At 35.2% G+C, this 8,233-nt stretch overlaps 1 protein-coding gene across 2 annotated transcripts in view; it reads right to left on the minus strand.

Moving 5' to 3' along the window:
* The window catches only part of LOC130051701 (ankyrin repeat domain-containing protein 33B-like), a 37,647-nt gene extending 30,043 nt beyond the window's left edge, over positions 1-7,604 (minus strand). For both annotated transcript variants that reach the window (XM_056154194.1, XM_056154193.1), the window contains exon 1: positions 7,240-7,604. The gene's annotated coding sequence lies outside the window, so the exon portion shown is untranslated. The remainder of the gene's footprint in view (positions 1-7,239) is intronic.
* Between the last annotated feature and the right edge of the window lie 629 nt (positions 7,605-8,233).

Genomic DNA, 8,233 nt, shown 5'->3' on the forward strand with positions numbered 1-8,233 from the left:
AGGTGACTTCCGAAACTTAATTGCACTTGCCTAGCTTGCTTCCGCTTATTTTGTGGGAACGAATTTTATTTCAAGGTAACGAATTTGTAAAATATATCTCTTCCACCTGTCCTAAACCAGCCACCGTAAACAATTTTTGATAAAGAAAGTCTTATATCCATCAATTTAAATTGCTATTCTCCGAGAGGTTGCAAATGCGGGGGCGTGGGCAGAAACACCATACCGGGTATTTCCACCATTAGCGTTTATTACAGCACGTACGTGATGTTCCATTGACTGACAGTCTTGTTCAAGCACGCGTTGGTCTGCACGTATCGTTCACACATACGTCGGCAAACTCGTATTCTGCCGTCCCCATTACTGGCGTTGAATCTTGAATCGTCAAAAACGAGAACCGTCTAATTTTGGAGTCTGTAACGTCGATAATTGGGTTTAAATTGTAAACCTTTAGAAGGCCTTCTGCAGTGAACCCAATGATGTTTCAATATTCGAGAAACTGTTCTATGGTGAATTGCCTACCATCAGCCATGCATGGCGGGCAATTGTTTGCCTCGCCGTCGTCGCGGCAACCGTAAATATATTCTGCAAGTGCGTTGACGTTGTGTTGTCACAAGAGGTCGACTAGATCTTAGTCATTTATGGACCCTATCGTGCAAGGGTGAACGTTAAAATGTCAAGCTACTTCCCGCTGAATGACGTCTGCTTACAATATACTAAGTACCGGATTTCGCAAATTGCTTAAACAGGTAAACGCGGCTTTGTTTAACTTCATAATGTTTTCAGTTGTAGGTACATTTGCCATCGACAACAGAGTTGTTTCATGACAACTAGTTTTTACCTTTTCATTGCTTTTGGAATATTTCGTGCAATGCTAATCACACCGTGTAAAAAATTAGCACGAGTAACACAGTTACACATCAGGTCGATGTACAGTGTATGGTGGGGAAATTTTGCAATAAGTTTGAAAAAAATCCTCATTTCTTTATATTTAGAAAAAACAGGTTTTGTGTTCTGAAAGTCCATCTGTATATATTTAGAAACACCCAATGATAAGTGTGAAGTTGTGTATTCTATAGAGAGAATTACCCAGATTATCTTTTGTTACACATTTAATACGTGGTTTAGAGAAAATTAATCGAAACGTTTTATACACCTTTGCTATATTTGAACTGAAATGAATAACACTATCCTATTACATTCTTATATATACCACTCCTCTTAGACACCTGATCCCACTATAACACTATCCTATTACATTCTTATATATACCACTCCTCTTAGACACCTGATCCCACTCCTGGTATGTCCAGAGTTCTGTGGTTGCCCTTCTCCTTTAAAACCCATTCATTTCTGATACAAGATCAGTAATAAAAACAACATAACACACTTATGGCACGCCAAATTCACAAAAATGAGCTAAACATAGTTTCACAGTTGATAAACTAGGTTTATCGACTGTAAACTATAGTTAACGATTCGTTAACTATAGTTTTCATCCGTAAAACTATATTTAACGGTTGTAAACTATAGTTTACAAATGCTAATCCAAATTTATCTGTCTTTAAATAAACGTTAACAATAGATTTTGCTGATAAATACAGATTCACATTTGTAAACTATAATTTACATTAGTTAACTATAGTTCACAATTGTTAATCCTAGTTTCACAAATTGTGATACTATATTTATCAGATAAACTATGTTTAACATTCGTTAATTATAGTTTTTGATCGTAAACTATAGCTAACTGCCATTTTTACTCATAAACTATATTAAACAAAACTGTGTTTATCACTTTTTTGTGAATTCGGCGCATTAAATGACTATATACTATATCTTACAAAACTGTGTTTATCACTTTTTTGTGAATTCGGCGCATTAAATGACTATAAACTATATCTTACAAACCGTAAACTATCATTTACATTCGTTAATAATAGTTTAGACTTGTAAACCGTAGTTTACAATCGTGAAACCGTATTTATCAGATTAACTATGGTTTACAGATGTGAAATATAGATTAACGTCGTTAACTATAGTTTACGGTCCGTAAACTATAGTTTACAGTCGATAAACCTAGTTTATCAACTGTGAAACTATGTTTAGCTCATTTTTGTGAATTTGGCGTGCCATACACACTAAATGGACTAGCAACGACACACAGCAGCATTTAATGTTGTAACAATACAACGTACTATGATTACATAAATGTAAATACAAATTAGTAATAGTATAAAATATAAACGTGTTGTCTGCTCTACGTGTCGTCCTAAACTGATTTTACATCGTTACTCGATTAAAACCGGTTCTATTGAACCGCATGACTGAACACAAACTCCGTACAGCGTCAAATTCTCCGGTACTACTTTCCCCTACGAATAATGGAGTTGTAGCGTAACGGAATATACTGAGCTGACCGGAGCTTGGACTGAACATACCTATACAGGTATTCGAATTGAAAACTTGAAATATCCGGAATAATCCATTCATTATAATTACCAAGTAGAAATTGATTTCTGTCTAATTCGTTCCTCAAACGAAAGAAATCACATTTCTCTTAATCTTGTATTCTTTATAGGATTTAAATGAGATTTGTATAGGATTTAAATGAGATTTGATCACTGTTCATTATCTTCACTTCTTCATACATTTGAATTTCACTAGAAAAGAAACGCGCATGAGTTTCATTTCTAAAGCACAAACAACATTTGAAATTTCATCAGGAAATGAAAGTGACAGACAGAGTGACCCAAAGTAATATCCCACGCTTTATAAAGGGCATACACGACGTATCTGACATTTTCTATGAAATTATAGTTTCATCTCCTTGATGTAAAGAATTCCTGTATGATTTCCGGAATGGGTTTAAGTTTTGTACTGTAGTAATATAGGTCCCGGGTTCGATACCGGGTAGTTCTAAAGCTAAATTTATACACAAGAGCTGACTTTACATTTTTTATTGCAATAACCAGAAACTATCACAATATGCTAACTTTTAAACATACACCCAAGATTTGGGGTAGAAATGAGATAGAATGCAAGTAAATTTTACGTGAAATGTCACGAAAAATTATGTATTATTGAGAAACGTTGCATGGCTTTAAGGTATTCCATGTATAATGAAAGGATAATGAACAATTTTGAAGGATTTAAATCAACATAAAATGTTTATTGTTAAATAATAATGAAAGTAAAGCAGATGAAATTCACATGACTGGTAAATGATTAGAAAGTGACCTTTTTGCACTTAAGACTTTTTGGAAGAGTTGTCTGCCCTTTGTAAAAATAAGAAAAATCTAATTTTCTAAAAATGTGTGTGGTCAATGATTAATTTTATTTCATATTTTCATTAAGAGAAAGTGTATGTAACTTTCTACCAAGAGATTTGTATGGAAATATAATTTCTTTTTAAAATATTGTAATAAAACATGCTTTTCCCATATACTTCAATGTTAAATTCTAAGTGAAATAAATCAAGCAGTAAACAAAATTTTGAAAATTACAATAGTGGATTATTTTTATTTGATGAACCCTTCAAAATGATACCATGGTTACAAAAATGCCACCATCCATTTATTAGATATGAAATATGGTCATTATACATTGAATACCTTAAAGTGGTATAAAAATGCTGAAAGTCTTACAGTAGTTGTGAAAAAGGCAGAGACAAAATCAAACACTGTACCAGTAAGGCTTAGTTAGATCTACTTTGTGAAGAAAGGATATGGATATTGCCAACAGAGGTTAATACATGTACATACAGATGATGATGAAAGCCGATGAGTATCAATGGGGGACAATGCTCGTAATTTTCTCTTTATTACGAGAAAATATCTTAAAATGATGAGAAAAGATGTCGAAATTTCTGCAATGTTTGCGACCTTCATTACGGCCGGCAAAGAGGAGGGCCGTTATCTGATATGCATTTAAAGTTGTATGGTCCAAATTTGGACAATTTTATTTTTACCCTATAACATTTGTTAGATGTTTACTTAGTGAACCATACGAGCGCATCAAAGGATTTCTAAAATTATAAATGTCAGATTGTTAAATGCTGGATCACTGACAATAGAGACAGCAAATCAAAGAAGCAATCACAGAAAGATGTTGATGTTCACTGACAATAGAGACAGCAAATCAAAGAAGCAATCACAGAAAGATGTTGATGTTCACTGACAATAGAGACAGCAAATCAAAGAAGCAATCACAGAAAGATGTTGATGTTCACTGACAATAGAGACAGCAAATCAAAGAAGCAATCACAGAAAGATGTTGATGTTTTCCGCCACACTCAACAATTTTTCAGTTATCTGGTAATCACAGAAAGAAAGAAAAAACGAAGTGGAAACTATTTAGAATTCACACCTAGTTTCTAAAAGATAAACTAAAATGTGCAGCAATACCCAAATTAATACAGAATTGTACTGAAATTCTACCCCGGTGAAACAAATGAACTGGACGTTAATGTATTGAGGGTATACACTGTATTTCGGACTTGGAACTCGGACACCGGAGATGACATCATCACCATGTATTCACAGAAGACGTATGTTACGGCACGTTCGGTCGTCTGAACTGAATGTGCCGAGGCGACCAAACGTGTCGTAACAGACGAATAGTACCACTCCTCAGCCTTAGACGTCCCGAGCCTCGGTTAGATCAGACCACCTCTACCACCAGGTCCCCGGGCTCATATTTCACTATACTGACCTCCAAAGGAGATATTGACTGTATATTGGTTTATCATTGACTTGTATTGTAATAAACAATGTACAAATGTACTGGTTTATGTATGATACTTGAACATTATTCGATTCTATTTTCATTTATTGCGTTCGTTACTAAGATAAAATGGTGTTATTGTTGTTGTTAGATTTATCATGTTCGTTAATTTCTAAAGGGAAAACATTTTATCGAACGTTAATAGCACATGCCTTTGTACCTGGAGTACTCCATCTTGCAATTACAAAAATCTAAGAGAAAAATGTATTTCTGGAATGGATTTCATATACGATTGTGTTCTTTCACTGTGATCCATATTAATATTGTCTGTTTAGGAACTGTATTGGGAGAAGCAAGTCTCATAGCTTTTGCTCTCTAGTTATTTAGTGTTTTCTTTCCATCTCATGTTCGTTGTCTACTATTTTACAAGAGACAAGGTCTGTGCTTTTTGTGAATATTGCTTTAAAGAATTAACAGTTACACGAGTTGGAGGAAAGCCGACAACACACACTCAAGTGTTATGTAACTTTATTTCATTATGGATTTTTCTCCCTTTCGAAGCACTATTGTTGCACTGTTGCACGCATTTCGTTTATCTCATACAATATAGATGTATCTGTCTTAAGCCAATACATCATCGGGAAAAATACATATAGAAACTCATTTGATATCATAACATTCAATACCAGAGGATGATGGAAGACTGTTAATATTTGATATGTTACGTAGAGTTGCTGGGTAGCAAATATTTTATGAACGGAAGAGCTATTGGTTGGAATTCCTGTCTCAGACCCAAGTCATTAAAATATTCAGAGTTAAGCACGATCAAACGATCGCTGTCTTCTTTTGGGGTGAATAAGAACCCCAGAATATTCAACACGTCATTCAATTGGTACCTTCGAGAAATGTACTTTTATCTAGTAGAATAGGAGGAGTGGCAACCTTAATTTTAAATAAGAATTTAGGAAGATGAAACCCTCAAAATTGCAACAACAAAAGAACCCCTGTAAATTCTCTTCAGCCCGTCTTCCCCTTACGTTCTCCAGTGCTATTCATCTAGAATCTAACCGAGTACACTGGTACTTCGGAACCTCTTTTTGTTACCGTTCTCCAGTGCTATTCATCTAGAATCTAACCGAGTACACTGGTACTTCGGAACTTCTTTTTGTTACCGTTTTCCAGTGCTATTCATCTAGAATCTAACCGAGTACACTGGTACTTCGGAACCTCTTTTTGTTACCGTTCTCCAGTGCTATTCATCTTGAATCTAACCGAGTACACTGGTACTTCGGAACCTCTTTTTGTTACCGTTCTCCAGTGCTATTCATCTAGAATCTAACCGAGTACACTGGTACTTCGGAACTTCTTTTTGTTACCGTTTTCCAGTGCTATTCATCTAGAATCTAACCGAGTACACTGGTACTTCGGAACCTCTTTTTGTTACCGTTTTCCAGTGCTATTCATCTAGAATCTAACCGAGTACACTGGTACTTCGGAACTTCTTTTTGTTACCGTTTTCCAGTGCTATTCATCTAGAATCTAACCGAGTACACTGGTACTTCGGAACCTCTTTTTGTTGCCGTTCTCCAGTGCTATTCATCTAGAATCTAACCGAGTACACTGGTACTTCGGAACTTCTTTTTGTTACCGTTTTCCAGTGCTATTCATCTAGAATCTAACCGAGTACACTGGTACTTCGGAACCTCTTTTTGTTGCCGTTCTCCAGTGCTATTCATCTAGAATCTAACCGAGTACACTGGTACTTCGGAACTTCTTTTTGTTACCGTTCTTTGTACATTTTAGCATTTCTAACATTGTATTGAGCAAATGTTAATGTATAGCGTATTGAATAAGAATTAATGTGATACAAGCTATAAATCGTGTTTGGTATATGTAGGAACGCAACGTTTGATTATATTAAGGAACTATTTCCTTGACTACTCCGATTGTTCCTACATTTATACGAGTTATGACCAAATGAATACAAACAGGAAGACAACACAACATATCTTGGAGCACTCACAGTAGAGTCAGAGTAACGGGAGTTTGGAAACTATATTGCATTATGAATTCTTTATCAGTTTTACAGAAATAACCCAAGGGAGCAATAAGTCTAGTATCAAATTTATGGAATTTTTCAGATGAAATTTTGAGTGAAATATAATTGGAAATAAAGTAAAAAGAAAATTGCTATGGATCAATGCTGATGTTGTTGTTGTTTTTTTTTTGAAATGCACGAAATAAAACTAAACAAACCACTACGCAGATGACGCAAAAGATTGAAGGTAATCAGTCAACAAAAGGAATGGAGAAATGGCATTAGCAAGTTTAATGAGTTTCCCAACAAATTTAAGTAATCTCTACCTTTCTTTTTATTAATAAATGACTGTCTCTAACTCGAAAGTGTAGAATTTCCATGAATGTGAACGCACAGAATAATTAGAAAAACAGAGACCTTGTAACCTTGTAACTTTTAGAAAAACAAGATCATGTGACCTTCGTCATACATGTACTTACCAATTTGTCAAATTGCCTATTGTAGTAAATGAACACCTCTAAGCTCACATACTAGTTCTACAAAAGTCCACAATACCAGGGTCGATTATAGGATGCACTGTTATCAAAATAAACCTTCTCCAAAGAAATACCAGTCAAATCTCACTTTCCGCCGAATTTTGGAGTCTCCACGGGGAGCATGAATAACGGTCAACAGCAATAGTTAGTAGGATTCTCCACAGAGAGCATGGATAACGGTCAACATCAATAGTTAGTGAGATTCTCCACAGGGAGAGTAAGCAATGGTCAAGCGGAAGTCTCCTCAGGGAAAGTAAATAACGGTCAACAGCAACCGTCAGTTTCAGGTTGGAGCGCGTTGCTCCGTGTTGAGAATTGTTTTCGGTATGATTAGCAAGGGACTGTGCGTATTGATTATGTGATATATTGAAAGCATATTAGATTTTGATCTACCGTCTCTGCTCACGGGGAGGAGGAATAATGTCACGAACAATTTAGAACAGTGCTAAGCACTAATAGCTTTCCAATATAAAAAGCATGTTATTTCTGACGAAGAATATTGTTAAATTGAACGTAGTTTGACGCAGGTATAACACGATCAGCTTTTTAATTTCTTGTAAGATGAGTGTGAATTTGTTTTGCATAAAATATAGGATAAAACCAACGATTTTTAAATTTCGTATTCTTATATGGGTATAAAATATCTTTCTGACATCATAAATTGTGTCTATTAATATATTGGTTTTTCTTGTACTGTTCAAAAGGTCCATAGTTCAACATAAAAGAAACCCTAACTGGTGCGAAGACGGATAATGGTCTTGTGAGTTTCCTGTACAGTTAACCTTCTACTATCTTTGAATTATTATTACTCAGAGATACTCTCGTACATGTATTTTGAGAGACATCATTGTCACTTTCACTTATTTCTTCTGGAAATCCAGCCTGAAGGTCTCCGGGATCCGGAGTGACTCAAAATTCAGCTTCTGCCTCATAACGT

Source organism: Ostrea edulis, chromosome 2, assembly GCF_947568905.1.
Source record: "Ostrea edulis chromosome 2, xbOstEdul1.1, whole genome shotgun sequence".
Lineage (NCBI taxonomy): Eukaryota > Metazoa > Mollusca > Bivalvia > Ostreida > Ostreidae > Ostrea > Ostrea edulis.